The sequence below is a fragment of the Stegostoma tigrinum genome, chromosome 15 (assembly GCF_030684315.1).
Source record: "Stegostoma tigrinum isolate sSteTig4 chromosome 15, sSteTig4.hap1, whole genome shotgun sequence".
NCBI classification, from domain to species: Eukaryota; Metazoa; Chordata; class Chondrichthyes; order Orectolobiformes; family Stegostomatidae; genus Stegostoma; species Stegostoma tigrinum.
The window spans coordinates 63,061,091-63,085,450 of record NC_081368.1 but is presented as its reverse complement, the minus strand read 5'-3'; the positions used below and the strand labels follow the sequence as shown (position 1 = coordinate 63,085,450).

Below are 24,360 nucleotides of genomic sequence, written 5' to 3'. Positions count from 1 at the left end.
TGTACTTAAGCCCCCAAAAGAAATTTAGCCACAGAACAGGTGAGATTCACTCAACAATATCAGTGACAAGGGGAAAGAATTGAGAGCATTTTAACAGACACATCATCTACAGGATGTAGATTTTAAAAAAGAATTAATTAGAGACCATACCATAGTCAGCTGGAGGGATGAAGAATTACCAGATTTTCTTCAATCCTTGCATTGGAACAGACAATCCAATATGTACTCAGGCAGAGAGCTGGGACCAAAATTGGTCTATTTTTCAAAGGAGCATCAGGAATTTTTCCAACACAGGTGAATGGTAGGTTCCAAGATAAATCTCGACATTCCTGAAGGCCTGTGAAAATGCTGAAAGAATAGGTATCAATGTTATACAGTTGAAGAGTCACACAGCACAGAAACAGGCTGTTCAGCCCAACTCTTCCATGCCAACCAGGTTTCCTAAACTGAACCAAACCTGCATTCAGCTCATATCCCTCTAAACCTTTCCTATCCATGCACCTATCCAAATATCAGATACTGCAATTGTAGTCACTTTACCACTTCCTCTGACAGTTTATTCCATACCCACACCACCCTCTGTGTGAAACAGTTGTCCCTCAGGTCCATTTTAAATCTTTCCTCTCTCAACTTGTGCCTATGCCCTCTAGTTTTGGACTCCCCCACCATGAAGAAAAGACCTTGGCTATTCACTTTATCCATGGCCCTCATGATTTTATAAATTTCTACAACTTCACCCCTCAGTCTCCTATGCTGGGAAAAAATCCCAACCTATCCAGCGTCTCCTTATAGCTGAAATTTTCCAGTGTTGGTAGCATCTTTGTAAATCTTTTTGCACCGTTTCCATTTTAATAGCAAGTTTCCAACAACAGGGCGACTAGAATTGTACACATAGTATGATAATGTGGCATTATCAATGGCTTGTACAGCCATAACATGACATCCCAACTCCAATACTAAGTGCTCTGATCGATGAAGGCAAGCACGCTTTATGCTTTCCTCACCACCCTTCCTACCTGTGATGCCACTTTCAAGGAACTATGTACCTACACCTCGAGGTCTCTGTTTGACAACACCCGCCAGGGCCCTACCATTAACTGTGTAAACCCTGCCCTGGTTTGTCTGACAAAAATGAAACACCTTGTATTTATCTGCATTAAACTCCATCTGCCATTCCTTGGCACACTTGTCCAGTTGATCATCAAGGTCCCATTGTACTCTTATATAGCCTTCCTCATTGTACTCTATACCTTCAGTTTTGGTGTATTCTGAAAACATACTAATCATGCCTCTTACATTCTCATCCAAATCATTTATATGAATGATTGACAATAATAGACCCAGCACCAACCCTTGCAGCACACCACAGGTCACAGGCCTCCAGTCAGAAAAACATCACTTTAGAGCCACCCTCTCTCTCTTAGAACCAAGCCAATTTTGTATCCAATTGATTAGCTCCTCCTGGATTGCATGGATCTAACCTTACTAACCAGCCTACTTTGCCGAAGGCCTTGCCAAAGTCCATGTAGGCGACGTCTGCCGCACTGCCCTCAATTATCTTCTTTGTCACCTCTTCAAAATACACAATCAAATCTGTGAGACACAATTTCCAGTGCACTAAGCCATAATGATGATCCCTAATCAATCCTTGCCTTTCCAAATGCTTGTAAATCCCATCGCTCAGAATCTGTTTCAACAACGCAACGACCAATGAAGTCAGATTCACCAGTCAACAGTTCCCTGGCTTTTCCTTGTAGCCTTTTTGAAATAATTAGCCACTCTCCAGTCTTTTGGGACCTCACCAGTGGCTGGTGATGATCTAAATATCTTTGCTAGGGGCCCAATTTCTTCCCCAGCTTCCCACAATGTCCTGGGATACACTTGATCAGATCCAAGACTTTTATCTACTTTTGTGTGTTTTAAGACCTCCAGCAACGCCTCTCTTGTAATGTGGACTTTTTTTCAAGACATTACTATTTACTTACCCAAATTCCCTGGCTTCATGTCTTTCTCCATGGCAAATACTGACAAGAAATATTCATTTAGGATCTCACCAATCTCCTGTGGCTCCACACATAGGCAAACTTGTTGGTCTTTAAGAAGCCTTATTCCTTCTCTTTTGCTTTATCTGTCAAAGCTAACTCATGTCCCCTTTTGCCCTCCTTATTTCCCTTTTAAGTGTACTCTTACACTCTCTATACTCTTCAATGGATTCACTCGATCCCGGCTGTCTATATCTTGCCTGTGCCTCTTTGTTTTTTGTGACCAAAGCCTCAATATCTCTAGTTATCCAGTGTTCCCTGCCAGCCTTGACTTTCATACTGACAGAAACATGCTGCCCCTGAGCTCTCGTTATTTCACTTTTGAAAACCTCCCACTTGCCAGACATCCCTCTACCTGTGAACAACCTCCCCAACTTTGGGAAGTTCTTATCTAATACCATCAAAATTGTCTGAATTTAGAACTTTAACTTGTGGGCTGGACCTATTCTTTTTTCCATGGCCATTTTATAACCAATAGAATTATGGTCACTGGTCCCCAAGTGCTCCTCCACTCACACTTCAGGCACTTGCCCTTCCTTATTTCCCAAATGGAGCATGATAGGGCCATGTGCATAGTGATTGAGAAAATTTTCCTGAACACACTTAACAAATCCTTCTCCATCCAAGCCTGAGCCTATGTTTGGGAATTCAAAATCCCCTTTTATTACAGCCCTATTACTCTTACAACAATCTGTGTCTTGCTACATATTTGCTCCTCAATTTCCTACTGATTGTTGGGGTGGCCCATCAAAGTGAAAATCCCTTTCTTATTCCCCAGTTCCAACCATATGAGCCTCACTGGACAGTCTTTTCTAAGTACTGCCTGATGTTTTCCCTAGTCACAAATGCCACTCCCCCTCCCCTCTTGCGTTCCCTTCTATCGTTCCTGTAGCGTCTGCACACTGGAACATTGAGCTACCCCTCCCTGAGCCACGTTTCTGTAATAGTTATGATATCCCAGTCCCAAGTTCCCATCCATGCCCTGAATTCATCTGCCATCAACTATATTAGGTTGTTTCAGATGTGAGACAAAAAAGCAGTGGGAGCTGAGTGCTACACTGTGGCCAATTGGGATTCCTGAGGACCACTGTGAGCTTGGAGCATCTTCATCACTGCAAAAACATAGGAAAAGTCTGACCAAGGGAAGCTTTCCAGGAAAATAGAAATCCTATAGCAAAGAAGGTCAAGAAAATGAAGGATAAAGAGCAAAAACCTAGGACAGCATTCTTTGTTGGCATCAAAGATAGTCAACAGAAACTCTGGACCAAAAGGTCTAAGCTTTTGAAACAGAATTTAATCTCCATACTTGAGTAACTGTTTCATTAAAGACTGACAACTTGTCATGACACAAGTCTGGGATCATAAAGTTCCAAGTCTTCTCCAAACATTCTCTAATGCCCCTGAATCCTTGTTCTCGTGTGGTGACCTGAACTGGGTAGAGTACTCTGAGGCCTAACCAAAGTTCAGTGCAGGCATAGTGTAATCTTTCTACTTTACAATTTTGTATTTCTGGAAATAAACCCAAATACTTATTTGTTTTTAACGGCCTTGCTAACTTATGGCACAGTGTTTGCTGATTAGTGCATTTGTGCTCTGATCCCTTTGTTTATCTATCCCACATGGACAAACACTTTCCAAGTAAAAAGTGACCTCTCTATTCTTCCTCCCAAAACACACAACTTGACATTTATCTGTGTTGTACTTTGACAGTTTTTTCCCCTATCTACAAGTTTATTAATGCCCTCCTCTAACTTGTTACTGTTCCCCTCAGCATTGAATGTTTTTACCAAATTTGTGTTGTCTGTAAAATTAGAACTTTTTTTTATTTCATAGTTCGAATGGTTAATGTAAATTGTGAACAGCTGTCGTCCCAGTACTGATCTGGGTGGAACACCACGTTCCCACTTTCCACTACTCTGAATCGCTAGCTTTTAGGCCCACCCTTTCCTTCATGTCTTAAAATCCAGCAATTTAATCTGCAACATGTTTCCTCATCTTTCACATTCACTGACCTTATCTGTTAGTTTATTACAGAATACTTTGCTATGCTCTTTTAAAATTCTAAATAAATTGTCTACTACATTTCATTCACTGTTTTCCTTCTTTCTACCTCCTTCAAAAAAATTATTGAGTTGGTCAAGCAAGATTCTCCATACTAACTTACCATTCTTATAATTTTCACTTTTGCATGTTCACCTGTAGTTTTATTTTCATGCTAGCTGAACTCTGATGCCAGATTCAGACTTTATTTACACTGCACTGCAGAAACCTATCCACATTCCTCGATGCTATAGCAGTCATGTGACTATATCCTGGTATAAACCAGTGAAAACGGATGGTGAAAACCACAATTATCCATATTAATTAGCAATCACAATTGTGGGACCTTCTCTGCCTACAGGATTTAGCAACTTCCCAAGCAAGTATTAAAGATTAAAACTCCCACACCAAAGATTCCATTTGCAAAATTGCATTTGCAGAATTTTACATTTAATGCTTTATTAACAAGTACAGACAATGCTAATGTGTATGTTAGAGGTTGTCATTTTGAGAACTAAAAGGAATTACATGGATATTTTGATCAGATGGTGAAATTTAGAATCCAAAACCAAAAAAGTACTACATCTTTAAGAAGTAATGTGGTTTAGAGTAAACTTTCTAGTGTATGATAGCGTGGAGATCAAATTTCATGACACTTTAAAATCAACATTTTAGAGCAGTAATGTAGTTTAAAGATATGGAAAATAAAATTGAGTTCATAGTTTTGTGGCAGAAGGCAGATGCAATAATAATTACGATATATCATTTCATAGATATCCTTTGTGAGACCTCCATTGCAGTTTTAGCTTGCACGTAATAAGAAAAATGTTAAGAGACTTTATGGCAGAGATTTGGTAAGATGCTGCCTGAAATGAGAAAGTACGAATTTAAGTTAGATGGTTGATAAAGTAAGGAAAATTTGTTTAAAATTGTCATAGTGAGGCAATACTGTATTTAAAATACATTGTTTTCAGTGGCTCAGGGGTCTAGAATAAGGATAACAGACTAGCAGAGGACAGGACAAACATTTTTGCATACCTTCGGATAAGTAATATACTGGGGGGTGATCTAACCGAGGTGTTCTCTCCAAACTGCTGTAGATTCTAATTCATTGTAAATTTTCAAAGCTGAAACCCATGGATTTGTATTAATATTAATAAATATAAAAATATGTACTACAGATCTAAGTTAATATAATTAGAAATATTTTTATTAGAATTATTAGGTATAGTTAAGGAATTTGGAATCACGTTGAAATGGGCTATGATGTGATTTATGGGAACTGGCATTATAGATTATCCCTGTTGCTGTTGAGCCAGGTAGCTGAATTAAATGGGAATAAAGGGATATTGAAACACGGCAAGCACATAGAATTACGCCCACTGCTCACGTAGATGGTAAGTGCAGTCATGGACTTGTCTTGGACCACAAGAAAAATTTGTGCTTGTTTCGTATTAGATTGTGGCGCAATAGTTTTTTGTCAAATTTTGAGGGAAAAGTGCCGGGAAAGCCTAACATTTTGATGCAAATTTTAAATGTGCATTCGTCTGCAAAATAGTGATATCTGAAGAAGGCCCAACTTAATTAATCTATCCAGAGGAATCCTGAAGTCATTGTTGTACCCAATGATTCAAGAATGTTTGTGAATATTAAACCTTGACATTACACTTTGTTATTTTGAATCTGTGTCGCTTTGTCCAATTTTCACAAGTTACCGTTATATTCCTACTATTCTATTTCCAAATTACAAAAGAGGAGGTGCTGGAGGTCTTAAAACGCATAAAAGTGGATAAATCCCTGGGATCTGATCAGGTGTATCCCAAAATTTTGTTGGAAGGTAGGGAAAAGATTGCTGGGCCTCGTGCTGAGATATTTGTACCATCGATAGCCACAGGTGAGGTGCCAGAAGACCGGTGAGTGGCTAAACTGGTGTCATTATTTAAGAAAGTTGGGAAGAAAAGCCAGGGAATTATAGACTGGTGAGCCTGACATCAGTGGTGGGTACATTGTTGGAGGGGATTCTGAGGCAAAGAATTTACATGCACTTGGAAAGGAAAAGACTGATTAGGCGTAGTCAACATGGCTTAGTGCATGGGAAGTCATATGTCACTAACTTGATTGAACTTTTTGAAGAGTTGGCGAAGGTGATTAATAAAGGCAGAGCAGTAGACGTCTGTATGGACGTGGGTTCCACATAGTAGTCTGATTAGCAAGGTCAGATCACATTGAATCCACAGACACCTAATCAATTCAATACAAAATTGGCTTGAAGTTAGGAGACAGAGGGTGGTTGTGGAGGGCTTGTTTTTTGGAGACTGGATGCCTGTGACCAGCAGTGTGACGTAAGGATTGGTTTGAGTTTGCTGCCTTTCATAATTTATATAAATGATTTGGTTGTGAACATAGGCGGCATGGTTAGTAAGTTTGTAGATGACACCAAAACAGTTGGTGTAGTAGACAGTGAAGAAGGTTACTCAGAGTACAGTGGGACCTTTATCAGATGGGCCAATGGGCCAAGGGCTGGCAGAAGGAGGTTGATTTAGATAAGTGTGAGGTGTTGCATTTTGGTAAGGCAAATCAGGGCAGGACTTGTACAGGTAATGGTAGACCCTGAGGTGTGTTGCCATACAAAGAGACCTAGAGGTGTAGGTGCATAGTTCCTTGAAAGTGGGGTTGCAGGTAGACAGGGTAGTGAGGAAGGTCTTTGACATGTTTATTGCCGGAATTGGACAGTATGAGCTATAGGGACAGGCTGATTAGGCTGGAGATTTTCTTCCTGGAGCATTGGGAGAGGGGCATAGATAGGGTGAATAGCCAAGGTACTTTTCTCAGAGGAGGGGAGTCCAAAACTAGAGTGCATAGGTTTAAGGTGAGAGGGGAAAGATTTGAAAGGGACCTGAGGGGCCAATTTTTCATGCAGAAGCTGGACCACGTATGGAAAGAGCTGCCAGAGGAAGTGGTGGAGGTGAGCACAATTACAATATTTAAAATGCATCTGTGGGGTACATGAATAGGAAATGTTTAGAGGGATATGGGCCAAATGCTGGCAAAGGGGACTGGATCATTTTAGGGTATCTGGTTGGCATGGACGCGTTGTATCAAACCATCTGTTCAGTGCTGTGTAACTCTATGACACTTAAACCAGACTCAGAATAGTAACAATTAAAGCCATCCACTTTCTATCTTGCCCACTAGGTGGTGCACTGCGACAGTGCCAAGAGGATCAGTTCGCAGCAACTTCTGTTACTCACGATGTGTTGTCTCTCATGTCTTGCTAGGGAACCCAGGAGGTCACAGTTTACTAGCAGCGTGTGAAATTCACAGGGAACGATGGGCAAATTCACTGCAAAAGATTCCAAATTACCCGGGGCACATTAGTCATGGGGACAACCAATCAGAAAAATGTTGACCACTATGAGCTGCTACTCGAATCACGTACTGGGCTTCTACCCCATACTTGCTGCTGGTAGGCTGACCAGCAAGAGAGGGAAGAGAAGCAGCCTGTGATTGGAGGAGGAGTAGGAAGTGAGTGGAGTTGAAAAGCCCATCAGCGATGATTTAAATAGTGGAGTGGGCTTGGTGGGCTGAATGGCCTTACTTCCACTCCTATGTCTTATGGTATTATAGGAGTAAGGGCATGAGCAGTGATGGTGAGCAAGGCTGGAGGGGCCAGGAGCAGTGGCTAGCTTGTCAAGTGAAGCCAGGAAGGATCAGGGACAAAGCAAGTGACTGCCAAAGGGGAGGAAGGGAGAAGTGAGTGGCTGCAAAAAGAGAAGAGTGGAAGGGATGTTGCCAAATGTGTTAAGGAACAAAGAGATTTAAGGATACAGGTTCACAGCTCTTTGAAAGTGAGGTGACAGTTAAACAGGGCAGTGAAGGTGGCTTTCAGCATGCTTGCTTTCATCAGCCAGAGAACTGAGTAAAGGAGATGGAATGTCATGTTGCAGCTGTACAAAACATTGGTGAAGCTGCATTTGGAGCATTATGTGATAGCAAGAACTGCAGACGCTGGAGTGACAGTCATTGTGTGGAGCTGGAGGTGCATAACAGGTCAGGCAGCATCAGAGGAGCAGGAAAGTCAGAACTGAAAAAGGGTCCCAACCTGAAATGCTGACATCCCTACTCCTCTGATGCTGCCTGACCTGCTGTGTTCCTCCAGCTCCATACCATGACTTTGGAGCACTGTGTTGTAGTTCTGGTCATTATTAAACTGTAATATGAGCAGAAAAGATTTACTAGGATGCCACCTGTACTGGCAGCTTTGAGTTATGAGGTGAGGTGGGCTAGGCTGGGAATTTTTCCCTGTAGCATAGGAGACTGAGGGGTGACCTTATCGAGATTTATAAAATCATGAGAGGCATCAATATGGCAGATGCCATATCAAGAGGACAGAGATGCAAAAGGGTCCAGACAGGCATCTTATTTCACACAGAGGGTGGTGAGTGTCCAGAATGGGCTGCCAGAGGCAGTGGTGGAGGTACAATTTTGTCATTTAAGAAACATTTTGGACAGGTACATGGATGGGATAGGTATGGAGAGATGTGGACCAGAAGGAGGCAAATAGGACTAGGTTAATTGTGAAAACTGGGTGGTAGGGACAAGTTGGGCCACAGGACATGCTTCTGTGCTGTAAACCTATGACCGAAACAGTTTCAAACAAGCATATAAAGGAATACTCAACTAATTGGGAGCTAGGAAAATTTGAAATCACTAATGTAATGAATTCCTTACAAATTGATGGGCATTTTACAAAATGGATGGCAGTTATTTTGTTCGACATTTATGCTGCTAATTTATTCCTTTTGTCTTGTGCGAATTTAAGAAGCATAGTATCTAAGGAAATTAAAGCTCCAGCCCAGTTCGTCCCCTCCCCCCACTGCACCATACAACCAGCCCAGCTCTTCCCCTCCACCCACTGCATCCCAAAACCAGTCCAACCTGTCTCTGCCTCCCTAATCTGTTCTTCCTCTCACCCATCCCTTCCTCCCACCCCAAGCAGCGCCCCCATCTACCTACTAACCTCATCCCACCTCCTTGACCTGTCCGTCTTCCCTGGACTGACCTATCCCCTCCCTACCTCCCCACCTATACTCTCCTCTCCACCTATCTTCTTTTCTCTCCATCTTCGGTCTGCCTCCCCCTCTCTCCCTATTTATTCCAGAACCCTCACCCCATTCCCCTCTCTGATGAAGGGTCTAGGCCCGAAACGTCAGCTTTTGTGCTCCTGAGATGCTGCTTGGCCTGCTGTGTTCATCCAGCCTCACATTTTATTATCATGTATATTGTGACTTTGATTTTAACAGACAAGTGGTGATTATTGAGGACATTGATGTCTTATATTTCTGTTTCTGCGTGATTCTAAATGCTCCAAATATCGACACAAATACAGAAGGTAATGTTTCTACATGGCTGTATTTAGGGCTAGTGAGAGTGGAAAAATCAGCCCCGAACAATTAAAAACAGGCCTCAAGAAAATCTGAAGTGGAGTGCATGAAAAATAATTCATTCTGACATCTGTTTCATGCAAAGCTCGCAACTAATCGAAGAGACCGCTTCAGAAAAGCACTTTGGAAAGGTAAAATACCAGACTTAAACTGAAAAGTGTGGGTGCTGAAACGCTGCAAACAAATTTGCAGATTTGATGGAAGGCCGTGTCATTTACATGGTGCAATTGAAGCTTAAGGCAATGATTGCCCTATGCTCACTGTATGCCAGAACCATGAAGCTGGAAACCTGGTGCCTTTGAAACCCTGGAGGAATGGAATGTCAGGAAAGGGAAATGGTCTGAAGGCACACCCAACTTGCATTTCTACTTGCAGGCTGCCTGTCATTCAATTACACCCAAAAAAGCAATAAGGGCAAGCATACTTTCTGGTCAGCCTCAAACGTGTGAGCTGCAGCACAACAGCCTCCCCATGTCAGAAGCCCCAAAGCAAAGGTTCTTGTTAGGTGTAAGTATTATCCTCATTCCAAGGGATTACCATCTCACACAGATACACAGAAACACAGACACACACACTCTCACACAGACACACACACACGCGCAGACACAGACTCTCTCTCTCTCTCTCTCTCACACACACACATAGACTCTCTCACACACACATACACACACACACACAACACACACACACACACACACACACACACACACACACGTCACAAGTGAGGAGACACAAACGATCTATTATACACTCACTCTCTCAGTTGGTCACCTCAGCCTTGGCTTGTTTACTTTGCTGTCCGCAGAGAAGCCCCATTCTCTTCTTTGCATGCCTTAAGTTGCTCCCATTTTCTGTCCCTTTTTCTCTCTCACCACCATTAACAACCCCTCCATCTTTTGTACTGTCCTCAACACCATCTGTTTTCTTGCCTTTCAAATTCTGGAGAAGTTTCTGAGGATGTTATCCAACCGGCTGAGTTTCTCCGGCATTCTGTGTTTCTTCCAGTTGTTTTAGCATGTTTCTCAAGAATTCCTGTGCATTTACAGGTAGTCTAGGTAGACTGCTCAATTAGATAAAGCACTGCTGTCTGGTTTGTCAGCCTTTGGAAAGTGAGATTTTGACTAAACCAGTTACAAAAATGTTGGCTTTGGCATTTCAAGAATGAGTTTTCAACAATAAATGTAGCTGACCTCAGGCAGATCAGGCCATAAAATTCCCTAAGCGGTCTGGTTCATCAGCCTTTGGAAAGTGGCTGGCAGCATTTTAGAGTCCAATTAGCATGAATCAACATTGGGTTAACACATCTAGAGATACAAAGATGGAGATTCCTTTTGTGCAGTCTATCAAGTAAGTCTGCCATTACACCCTAAGTAAATTTATCTTGTTAATGTGGGTTTCTTCCCCTACCCCATCTTTACAATATTCCAGGTGGGGAGATCAGGTATTAAATTTTCAACCCAACCAAAGTCATGGTGTGTGTTGGCTGAAAGATCTGGTCCCAGTATCAGGATCTGTACATAACAATAGTGAGTGTTTTATATTAACTGAATTCAATCAGCTTCTCTCACTGTGACTTGAGACCGTGTTTTTACTGGTGTGCACCAATTATTCCGCCTCACTTTCTATGTAAAGCTTGAACTGCTGCCCTTGACAAGAGGAAGTATGATTTTGACTAAACCAGTTACAAAAATGTTGACTTTGGCATTTCAAGAATGAGTTTTCAACAATAAATGTAGCTGACCTCAGGCAGATTAGGCCATAAAATTCCCTAAACAACAGTTCAATTACTGACTAACTTGGAAGAATTACCACAATTGCTGACTGCTCAGCCATTAAGTCGTTGGACTGGATTTCTTAAGTAAACGACACCAGTTCACCTCCTGCACACAGCCAAGCTCAGGAACTGTTCCAAATATTTTCTTGTTTAGAAATTCAAAACACATACGCAAATCTTAAAACTATAACTAGCTATTTGAACTTTCAGGGATATTTGTTAATGATTTCTTGCTGTTCACTCTTCAAAATAACTGGATTAATGCCAATGTTGAGTTACTGAACAGAGATATGTTAGATCGACACGTGAAATATTGCTATTACCATCAATTTGAAGTGTTTTTGAATTTCTAGAGAGTATTGCTGACTCAATATTCTCAGCATTTTTCCCCTTCATTTCAAAATTGCTTTTAACACTGTCCACTCCCAAAGTTGCTTTTGTTGCCCAAGGTTGTGGCTCGGGTTCCATTCTGCACGTTGGAGAGATAACTATCTTTCCCTCTGCTGGCACTTTGTAGTTTCCACCAGTTTTCCCCGACCTTTGAGTGACAGCTCTTTGACTTTGGCAATTTGCTGCCAGCTGTTTTATTCACACTCCTGTCCATCATACTGCTCTTCTAAGTACAGTTCTCACTAATACAGACTCTTCCAACCTTGCACATGACTGCTGGTATCTTCGTTACATCAACATTTCATAATCAAATCCATTCTCATTACTCATCAAAAAGAATATTCCTTGACCCCTTTTCCCTTGCAAATTACTGGCCCATCTCCGGTGCCTCTTATTCAAATTTCTTAAACATGTTGTCACCATTCGAACTGATAGCCATCCTAAAACTCCATGTTCAAGTCCCGAAGAGCAACATAAAATTCATGCAAACACTTACAGCCCAGGAAGCTAATGCCTTTCCTATATATTGACTTATATTTGGAAAGAAGACAATCTCACCTAAAGTAGCAGCCATAGGCGCAAGGTTTTATTGCCATCAAGGGACACTCTCACCCACTGACTGGAGACCAAATAAGGACCCTCCTTTGGGGAAGAGCCCCTACATTAATTGTCAGCCAGGAAACTAAATAGACAGCAGTTATGTAGTTCCAAGGATTGAGGATTATGTGAAGTAGGGATAAGGGGGTGGGGGGGGGTGCGGAAATCCCACATGCTCAAGCTGCCATTCTTTTAGATTTTGGCAGCTCTATCATTGTTGGCAGCACTGCCAAGTCTTTTCATGTAACTGATGGGAATGCACCCATTTAGGCCCTGGATCAATGAGGGACTCGCACCATAGGTTAGTGTGTGTGATGAGATTTGTTGCTGGCAGACGTGGGGAGGCCACTGGAACCAAAGTCCTGGAGGTGGCTTTCCGATATCAGGCCCCTTCTCTGAGCACCCTGGCAGCGAGCCTGATCCTCCTTCTGCTCAGGCAAACAGGACAGAGTTTGCTTTTTGTGCCAGTGGGCAATAATTACCAATGAAGGGCCTGAATGGGCATCAAGGCAGAAAGGCCACCCACAAGTCTCCTCACTCCATAGTTAATCATGGCAGAAGTTGGCAGAGTGCCACACACTCTCCCACCTGATTAAATGTCCACTATAGTAACCTCACCTTGAGGCAATGGAGGGAGGGCATTAAATTCTGCCCAAAGTTTTAATCGTTACCCTTCAGTCCTTAGGATGTCAAGTGTGTCAGTAATATTTTGAAGGAAGCAAGGCCACTTCTGGCTGGTTGTTCGGGTTCAGAGTTAGCACACGACAGTGCCGTTTCGTCTTGATTTGGGCGGCACGGTGGCTCAGCGGTTAGCACTGCAGCCTCACAGCGCCAGGGACCTGGGTTCGATTCCAGCCTCGTGCACCTGTCTGTGTGGAGTTGTACATTCTCCCCATGCCTGCATGAGTTTCCTTCCACAGTCCAAAGATGTGCAGGCTAGGTGGATCGGCCATACTAAATTGCCCATAGTGTTCAGGGGTGTGTGTGTTATAGGGGAATGGATCTGGGTGGGATGCTTCAAGCAGCGGTCTGGATTTGATGGGCCAAAGGGCCTGTTTCAATCCTGTAGAGAATCTAATAACTTCCAGGAGATTATAACTTCCAGGAGATTTCATATAGGCCGTTGGATTCCTAGTTCTACTTCCCGCTTTCAGCCCATCCACTTGCACATAGCCAGAGCTATTCGGGAAGAATGAATTAGGTGGTCCGCATTTCTGCTCCTTGTGATAGGGGCCAAAGCAGTGGTCAAACAGTTTTTATAATCATCCGCTGAGACTGAGAGAATCAGTTCTGAGCCACAATTAATTTTACTTGGATTTCAAAGCAACTGACAAGATTTTTGAGCTTCTTATGTGTTATTACTAGTGTTAATCCGATCATTTCATCTTTTTGTTGCTTCCACCGCCCTAAGATTGGTGTCTATGGCACTGAATGGGTTAATTCTGAGGTGAGGTATAAGCACCACCCACTATGATGATGTCATGTAGGATTGAGGGCAGAACATTTAGGATCTCAGAGGAATACAACCTAAGATCTGGCCCTCCTCAACATTAACCTGAAACTCGTGGCTAACATACAATACACTATACTTTGTTAATGACAAAAGGCTCTTCTTGTTAGACCAAGAACTGGTTTTCCTCTACCAGACCAGACCAAGTGGTTCCCTACGTTAAAAAGAACGATGGTAGCAATCTTCATCACGAACAGCTTAGAAGTGAAGAAGAATTGTACTGGGCTTGAAACGTTAACTCTGTTTCTCGCTCCACAAATATTACCAGACCTGCTGAGTTTCTTCATCAATGGACATGGATCTGAAAAAAATAGGTATGGTCACGCAAGGAGCTGCAGAGATTGTACATAGTTCATTGTGCTGTCAGAACATACCAGGGAACTACAGGAGTCCCACTCTGAGCTGAGTTAGTGATCCACCACTGACAGATTGGGATGAACCCTGCGGGAATTTTATTAATGTGAGGAACCCACACACTTCAAACTGTCAGGAAAAGAATTAAAGCAGCATTCTGTCAGCCAACGAACTACTAGCCTTGCAAATCTCTGGAATGATTAAACATCTGGATTGTCTGAATTTATAAATTCAGAGACCTCTGGGAGATGGGGCCAGTGTTATTGTAATTATATACGCATGTGTATAATATTAACTGTAAATGACAATGGATTATCTACCGACATATTGACCTTTAATCACAAAATGTTTCTTTTTTAAACAGGTTAACTACTACTGTAAATTCAATGGCTGTCTTAAGAGAGAGACAGAGAGAGAGAGAGAAAGACTCTGGAATGGCACAACTGTTGAGATGTCAAAGAGGTTTCAAAGAAAGAAAAAGCGTTGTAAACTGGACATGTCATCTCCTGGGATATCTCAAACTATAAATATGAATGTTTCAAAAAAGACAGCCACCTGGCGATAGACATATTTTCATCTTCTCTCCTTTTGAATATGCAGAGGGACAGGGTATAAAAGCAGACCTCAATCTGAGTCTCAGTCTTTTGTGGCTTAATGCCCTCAAGTTAAGTTTTGTGTGCTGTGAGGGTCACAGCTCGAAGAAAATCCATTTAAACACGCCTGCATTGCAGATAAAAGAAAAAGGTAATGTCATCCCTCTCTCTGGGTGCTGCCAGTCAGCCAAAAATGGGACAAAGTAGTTTCAATCAACTTGCCAAGCCAAGAATCTCAAAATCATCTGTTCAACTACCATCATAAAGATTAATGGTAACAGCGACTGTAATAGCTGCAACATTCAAGAATCTACTTTCATGAACGACTCATTGACTTATCCATATATCTTTATTTACAATTCATCATCTTGGACTCGCTTCTTATGCTTAATCTGTGTGTATGTGTGTTGCATTATTTATACTTGTGTTTAGTAATGGATTAACTAATTATATTTTTAATTCAAGAAATGTACTCAATTTAACTCCTTTGAAAGCACAAAATAATTTGGAACAGCAATAGAAACTGAGCTTGCTCGGTAAACTCAGCAAGTCTGGCAGCTTTCATGGCAAAGAAAAGTAGAGTGTATGTTTCAGGTTCAGTGACCCTTCATCAGAATTGTTTCAGATCTTGAACATCCGCAGTTCTTTGCTATGTTATGTAAAGTAATTTCAGACTCGGGGAGAAGCAGCTGCAAAGTAAGGGATCCTTTTAAAAGTTAACCTTGTTGCAATCTGCAAAGATGCAGAGGAATAACCAAGTTAAACTGATTCCCCTTACATCACCCAGGAGCAAAACGGTTTGAATAATCCATCTGAAACCATAACAACCTGGGGAACCATACGTGTAGTCTGATTAATAATGAAAGAAGAAAGCTCTGGGGGGAAAGTGTTGTATATGTAGTTCTGAGAAATCTGGATGGGGTAGTACTGAGGAAAACTGTAAATACCACACACTATCATCCTAGGATAATGTCATCATATGGACTTTGTGCAGAAGAAAAGAGACCTAATACCTTTCCCCATGTCTATTATATCATAGTAACCTGTAATTAACTGCTGCAGACAATAAATCATATCCTGTTAACTGCAATGAATCTGCCTTGATTCATGGAATGTGACTACAATAAAAAGTGATTTCTTTTAAAGCCAATTGGTCTTGTTTACATGTAACTTTCAAAGTGGCACATCAGCTAGTGAAATGAAATGCTCTGTGAAAGGAAATGATTAAGCTACTTGTGTAAGTTGGGAATGTTTTGTGATGTATATACTGCATGTTCGAAATTATTGTGGTAAATTCTGTCAATTGGTTGATTCAGGAAATGGGATTGAGGAGTTTGTGATTTCTTTTTCCCAATTGCAAGCTACAAAGCATTCACAAGTTCAGGAGTAACTGCTTTGTTTCTATGTGAAGAAAACAATACCAATGATATGCCTTTTGAGGTTCAATGTTGACTTTGGAAATGATATTGTCTGGCTAAAATGCTCCACCTCTGATTAACATTACTTCCTCATAAGGACTAATCATATAACCCTACCAGCCTAATCTGTCTTAAATATAGTAAATGACTGACCACTAACAACTGTGTGGGATATATACTTCCAAAGATTCACAACCCTCGAACTGAAGACACTTTTCCTCATCTCAGTCTTAAATAACCTACCCTTATCCTGACAATATGTCCTTTAGCACAAGACTCTTCAGTCAAGTCTCTCCATGGATGATGCCTGACCCGCTGTGAATTCCAACATTTTTTTGTTTTCAGTTTAGATTCCAGCATCTGCAGTAATTCGCTCCTTTTAACATTTTCTTTGGTTAAGTCCACTAAGAAGCTCATACATTTCAGTGAGATCCACCTCTCACTATTCTAAACTACAGAGAACATACATTTACTCAACTCCTCTTTATAGAACAACCCCATCATCCCAGCAACCTATTCTTTATTTTGCTAAAGGAAAGAATATCCTTCATCAGGTAACAAGACAGAAACTGTTCGCAGTGCTCATATATGGTCTCACTAAGGCTCCATATAAGTAACGGTCATCTTTACTTGTATACCAAGCCTGTGCAAAGATCCCATTTGCCTTCCAAACTGCTTGCTCTACAATGCACATTAATTTGTCTGTGATATATGTTCCACTGAAATATCAACATTTAAGTAATCTCTCACACTTAAAAACATTTTCTGTTTCTATGCACATTTGTAGCCTTTGTGAAGTTAGCAGTTAGTGGACTATCATTAGCACAATAATATCTTATGAGAAGGAACTAACATAGGCAGTGAAGATGGTATCTCGCATCAGACCTTGTGTTTCAAGATGGAAAATTTGGGTTTTTAGAGCATCAATTATACCTGAGTATTCAGTTAGTGGAAATTCAAAATAATTCTGTGATCCCGAAACTGGGGGAAAAGAAATCTTGCAGTCTCTCCTGATTATATGCTTTTGAAGTGCTTTGATATGATTTGATTTATCGTAGTCACAGGCACCTAAGTACAGTGAAAAGCTTTGTTTTGCAAGCAGCACAGGCAGATCATAGCAAACAAGGACTTAGAGATCACAGGGTGCTTTGACAGTGTGAGGAATACAGGGTTATGTCTGCACAGGAGATGCACAAAGCAAGATCAACATTATTTGAAGTTAGAGAGGCCCATTCAGCAGTCTAGTAATGGCAGAGAAGGAGCTGTTCTTTTTAAAATCTAGACACAATATAAAAACAAGCTGCTGTTGTCTCACTTGATGAGGATGAGGTGACTGCTCAATCACACTGGATCATTTTCACTATCCATCCATCCTGATGGAATTTGGATATTTATTCACCTTGAGATGAGTGGTAGACCAAGATTCCCAGCCTGTTCAAACCTGTGGAGGGTAAATCTGACAAGGCCCCATGGTCTTTGATCCTGAATTCTGAATGTAACTTCCTAGTGTTGATCCTTCATGCTGCAAATGTGCATTCATAAAACTACCATTCAACGCCTCCGAGTTTCATCCGTCTCCAACTTTGTCGTTTGCTCCAACGAAAGGGAAATATCTGTTCAAGCCACTAGGTGGCACTTCTGTCAGCAAGTCTTTCCAGGCTGCAACTTGTTTCGGGAATTGCCTTCTTTCCCAAGTTTCACTCAAGCCGGAAGGAACTTGTCAGAACTCATTACATTTTACTTTCACAATAGGTTATTTATTCCACTTTACTCCATGTTTTTGAATCTCTGTTTACATCAGGTTGCACACTGTTTGCAATGATGTGTGTCTAGGTGGATAAACGCATTTTGGATAAATCTGAGGAGCAACTGAGCAGTAGAGGGAAGGGGAAGAGATCAAGGGAGATTGCTTATTTGTGGATTTCTCCAGCATAAGCCTGGCATGTACCTGAATTGCCTCATTCATTTTCGGGACTCCATAAATCCGTAGAGCATAACCTTGTTGAGAGGGATAAAATCATAACAGGGACAGCGTGATTTACTCTCATTAAAATATTAAATTGTGGGATCATTTCAGTGAAGTTGGCCATTTGCCCCATCATATTGGCTGCTGGAAAGGTTCATTATTTTCATGTACTTTCTGTCCTCCCAATGTTTAATTGAAGGATGTTCCCGCCCATTTAATACTAGATGTGAGACAAGCAGGCTGGTAGTTTAGCCACCGTGGAGGAGTCTGAAGAGCTTGGAGTGAAATGGTATTTCTTGCCAGTGTCAATGTGAAAACTAACACTCGGCCTTTAGGGAGTTGCTATGGTGCAGAAGCAAAGAGAGAGGCCACTGCGAGCCATTTTCTGGCGATGATTAAATTGCAAAAAACTGAAGCCTAGTGTGAATAGACCCACCCAGTTGGATGTCAATGGAGAGAGATTAGAGGTTCACCAATGGTGGATTTTTTTTATCCCTGGAGCCCCAGAGCCCAACGGGCGGCCTTATAGCGGTTTGTAAATTCATGAGGGGGGTGGATAGGGTGAAGAGTCAAGGTTTTTTTTCTCAGGGTAGGGGAGTCCAAAACTAGAGGACAATTGTTTAAGGTGAGAGCGGAAAGATTGTAAAGGGACCTGAGGGGCAACTTTTTCACACAGAAAGGTGGTGCTTGTATGGAATGAGCTGCCACAGGAAGCGATAGAGGCTGGTACAATTACGAGATTTAAAAGGCATCTAGGTGGGTATATGAATAGGAACGGTTTAGAGGGGCTCAGGCTGGCAAATGGGACTGGATCAGATTAGGCCAGCATGGACGAGTTGGGCCAAACGGTTTGCTTCAATGCTGTATAACCGTATAGCTTGACAGTGGGAACGATCTGTCAGGGGAAATCTACTGTCTCTCTTGTTGATAATGCCTGCCCCCACTCATACGTCAACTCATCAATGGTCTTTCTCTGAGAGTTATGAAGCCTGACCAGGAAGTCCCGCCCACTCAGGGCATAGCTGGTCAGAGACCTGAAGCCACTCTGGAACTTGTTAGCACCACTGCAAAGGCAGCAGCTGCTGCAGGGATTTTAGCCCTCACGCTCCCTTCCACACCGTCTCCATCACCCCAAGAACCCGGGTTGAGGATCGGACATGAGAAATATCTGGGGTGTGTGGAGGGGCTGTGCTTTCTGGGGAATGGGGGCTAAGGGGAGGCGGGGGTGGGATGTGCCTGAAGTGAAGGAAACTGCCCTAAATAGGGTCCATCGATCTTGCACAAATTAGCGTCAATCAGTAGACCCCCTCCAGTAGACCCGATCCTTGTCCCCAGTAAAGTGCTGCCGGTTTACCAGTCAGATAGGTCTACTGTCGCTTGTCATGCTTGGATGTAAATAATTGCAGCCCAGGGGGAAAGGTGATGCTTGAGAAGTCATTCATTGACAACCTTAAGGACCTTAATTGAGAGTGGGTCATCACCATCGTCAGTTACGTTTCTGAGGTGGCAGGTATCTCCCTGGTGCCAACCTGCTCAAATATCTGACTGTCCTGCTACCTTCCTTGCCCCTTTTCTCAGGAGAAGAACATTTCACCACATTCCCTTAAATTAACCACACAGCAGCTGGGGGCCTTTAAAAAGTGGCATCTCTCCACTGTACCCGCTCTACATCAACGCAAAAGAACTCGTGTAAGGACACTGCACTTCACATTTCTGGTAAGGCCAGCTTGAAAGTCCCAGCAATAAGCACGGTAGTTCAGTGGTTAGCACTGCTGCCTCACAGCTCCAGGGACCCGGGTTCGATTCCAGCCTCGGGCGACTGTCTGTGTGGAGTTTGCACATTCTCCCTGTGTCTACGTGGGTTTCCTCCAGGTGCTCCGGTTTCCTCCCACAGTCCAAAGATGTGCAGGCTAGGTGGATTGGCCATGCTAAATTGCCCATAGTGTTCAGTGGTGTGTGGGGTATAGGGAGATGGGTCTGGGTGAGATTCTTCAAGGGGCAGCGTGGACTTGTTGGGCCGAAGAGCCTGTTTCTACACTGTAGGGAATCTAATCTAATCTAATCTAAATGTAGAGCAGCATCAAAGTGGGACAGATTTGAGCAGTATGGCAATCTGATGGTGTTTGCTGCTGCTTGGGTGATCTGGGCCACCATATAAATGCCAGCCTGTCTTTAGTTTTTGCTGATAGGTCGAGTCAATTTTCAAACAGTGTTTGGCAAAGTTTAGTAATGTAGTGGTGAAGTTCATTACTGTGCACACTTTTTGATGGATTCTTCGATAAAGTTTCATTTCAAAACTGCTCGTATGAAACACAATTGACCGGGAAATTAATTTCTGTATTGTCTCGAAGTGACTCACAGTGGCAATATCACAGCTGCTGATTGAACACAATATGAGCTCATTATCTGATGAAAAACGACAAATGAGTAGCAGGGAATTTTTGACTAAAGGCATCCCCACAGAACTTTCACAATGCAAACTTGTTTTGTGAGATCAAGCAAAATTAACAGTTTCAGTGGATCGCTTTGACCTTGTAAAACCATTCCAATTTGTAACAAACTGAAAGTTAAACTGACATGTTACTCCATGTGCATGTGTATCTATCGTAAACCATTTCCGGGACCAGGAGTGCATTTGTTCATCAATTCAATATTACCATGACAGTAATAAAACGTGACTCAGTTTACAGCATTCCTGAGTCCTTGGTTGCAAATTTTGACAGAATTTGCAATGTTGATACTTATTCTGATTATACGGTCAGTTGTGTAAGAAATATAAATTTAAACCGGGTTAAACATACAGCAAATTTGCTCCATTCTGTCATCACTTTCAGAGTTTAAAGGTTCACACTAAACGCTGTTGATAAATCAAATGTAAGTCATCAAATCCATGCACCCAATTACAGGTCGGTTATGTGTCAGCCCATTTGACCTTTCCTAACTCAGCTGTCTGGAAAGAATATAGAATCCTCTTGTCATATGGTCGATCTGGTTCTTTGTGATTAAGGCCAGTTCTTTAGGGATTGGAAATTTTCTCGTGGGTGGTCTTGTATTGCAATTGTAATTGCAGTGAAAACCGAAGTGAAACACTCAAATTGGGTTTCCAACACACTTCTGTGAAATTTACATGACCGAATGGAACACCTTGGGGACATTTCCTTTGAAATGTTCTGCTTACGCAACTCTATCTGGCATTGTTTCTCGATCAATCATTATCTGAAGAGAGACTTTGTGATGTTAAGCACTAATTTTATCATTTACACATTTCAGCCTGTGTTGTTTTGACCTTTCATTTTGGATTTAACCTTTCTATGCCACACATTATCACAAAACAATGTAGAATATTTTCTCTGCCACTTAATTTCAAGTCTGAGCATTTTTCAGGCCTTTCTGTAAAACTCAGTCTGCTCTGACGCTGAGTGTGTATCTCAGCTGTTCTCTGCAGCATCTGTGAGACTCAAACCACCTCCCTCGTGTCTCACTGGCCAAAACAGAGCACACTAGTCAAGAGATAACAAGGTGTAGACCTGGATGAACACATCAGGCCAAGCAACATCAGAGGAGCAGGAAGGCTGACGTTTCGGGCTGATGCGAAGGGTCTAGGCCCGAAACGCCAGCCTTCCTGCTCCTCTGATGCTGCTTGGCCTGCTGTGTTCATCCAGCTCTACACCTTGTTATCTCAGATTCTACGGCATCTGCAGTTCCTACTGTCTCTGAAATGCTAGACAAGACATTGTTGTTTGAAAGACTGTGTCTGGAGATTGGCCACTTGTTTCCACTTTGCTACACTAACAGAGCACTTTGGGCTACCATAAGGCGATATAAAGTATATCATTTCATTTTCCTGTATAATCCAACACTGAATTTGTATGAATATACCTCTGCAGTGAATTAGTCAATAAATACTCAGTCTGTTAATACCTTCTTGGATATTTAATAAATTTGACTTTTTATATATATATTTACCATCAAACCATACAAGTCAATTCATAGACCACTTGTGTCACCATTTTGAGTCCTCTGTGCAGTTGATAAGAAATACAAAAGTTGGTTTGTTTTGCAGAGCATCCTGAAAAACAAAGTGCTAATTCTGGAATTTTGAAAACCTCTCTTGTAACAGCACTGAACAGCAGAAACACTTTTGACCATCCTGTAAAGCGAATGGAATACTTACTGTTTGTTTTATTTTCTTTCAGTCCCCGCACTTCATTACATTATCTAAGCTGATGTTGTACTGTCAGAGCTCCCAACTTTCAGACGTGTTACACCAAGTGTTCAATACTAAATGTCAGTTCTGTCAGCTCAGTTGGCTGTACGCGGTTCCATAGCACTATTCGAAGTAGAGAAGGCATCTTCCCCCAGCCAGCATTCCTCCCTTAGAAACACAGTAAATCAATTGCTCTTCATAGAACATTAGAATATTCTCTAATAGTGCAACACAGAAAGAGTTCATTCACCCTGGCTTTATCTGTGCTGGTTCTTTCTCAAGGCAATCCAGTTTGTCCCATTTCATCCAATCTTTCTTTCCCCGGATGCAAACATTTTCCTTTAAGTATTTACTCAATTCTCTTTTGAAAATTACTAATAAGTTTCTATCCATCATCCATCAGTGATTCCACATCCTAACCACTTGTTCAGTAGAATGTACCCTCCAGTTACCATTTGTCCCTTTGCCAATTTCTGAAAATCTACCGTCTCTGGTTATTAAAGCTTTAGTCACCTGCTACATCTTAGCTTTCTCTATCTCAATCCTGCGTGATTTTAAATATCACCATCGAATTTCCTGGTAGCCTACTCTGTCTGAAGATCAACGCCAGTTTCTCCATCCATTCTTCACCTCTTAAATCTTCCTAGTAAATCTATTCCACTCTCTCTCCAAAGCTTTCACATTCCTCCTAGGGTATGGTGCCCAGATTTCGACACAACTGGAGCCAAATCTATTGTTTATACAAGTTCAACACAACTTTCTGATCCATTTTTTAGACCCAGGATCCCAACTTTTTTTTATTACTACCTTACCTTGTCCTGCTACTTTTCAAAGATTTTTATGAAATGTGCCCACCCCCAACTACCAAACACCAGCCTCCAGGCCTCTCTTTTCTTCAGTCGCTTTTAAAATTGCGCCACTTGACATAAGTTCACTCTCTTCATTCCTTTCCCAACATTTATTATTTCGCATACTTCCTTGACTGCCACATGCCCAGCCATTCTTCCAGACTGTGCACACCCTCTTCAAGTCGATTACAATGCTCCTCTTTGTTTATCGCATCTCTTTACACATTCTGCAGAATCCAGAATTATGCCCTTGACTCCAAAATGCAAGTCAAGAAGGCACACCCAAAAACAGCAATCGCCCTCGTGCTCAACTTTGGGAAACTCCACTGTCTACCTTGCTGCAGTCCAAAAAATACACATAAACCACAACTTTTTTCACAATCCTTTCATTAATTTTGTATCCGTGCTATTGCCACTCCTTTATCACATTACCTTTTCTTTTGTGAATAAGCCTGATATGTGATACCTCATCACATGCCTTTTGCAATTCCATAGGCACAAGATTAGCTACACTGCCTTCCTCTTCACTCTCCATTAACCCATGGTAAAACCCAACTAAGTTAATACTTAGGTATATATTTGCTCAACTTTATTAAATCACTGTTGTCCAAGAGGTTTTTGACTTCCTCCCAGAATATTGTTTAAAAAAGCTTGCCTTCAGCAATGCTAAATTTATTGGCATGCGATCCTCTCCCTTCCTAAAGAACAAGACAATAATGTTTGCAATCCTCCAATATTTTGGTGCCACCCCTTTGTCCCGGGGGAATTGTGGCCATCACTGTTTCTATTCCCAGACTAACTGAGGATGAACCCATCCACACCAAGTGATCTAGCCACTTTGAGCACTGTCAGTATTTCTGCTACCTTGCCATTTTCATGTTTACCACCTCCAGTGTCCTAGTGACCTCTTTGTTTACCATAGTTTTGGCAACTCCACTTCCTTGGTAAACAGAAGTGCAAAATATTTATTTATTACCTCAGCCATACCTTCTGCCTCATACAATAAATTGCCCTTTTGTTGCCTAGTTGGCTCACTGCTCCTCTGGCAACTATTTTACTGGTAGTATGCATGTAAATGACACATGGATTCCCCTTCATGTCAGCTATAATCCATTATAATTACTCTTTAGCCGTCTTATTTCTTTATCCCCTATATTTAATATAGAGCCTGATTCTG

General features: G+C 41.8%; 1 long non-coding RNA gene across 1 annotated transcript in view; it reads right to left on the bottom strand.

The window, feature by feature from the left end:
• Positions 1–24,360, bottom strand: part of LOC125458857 (uncharacterized) — a 71,626-nt gene that overhangs the window by 13,728 nt on the left and 33,538 nt on the right. Inside the window, exon 2 of the long non-coding RNA XR_007248916.2 lies at positions 151–348. This is a non-coding gene — a long non-coding RNA (uncharacterized LOC125458857). The remainder of the gene's footprint in view (positions 1–150; positions 349–24,360) is intronic.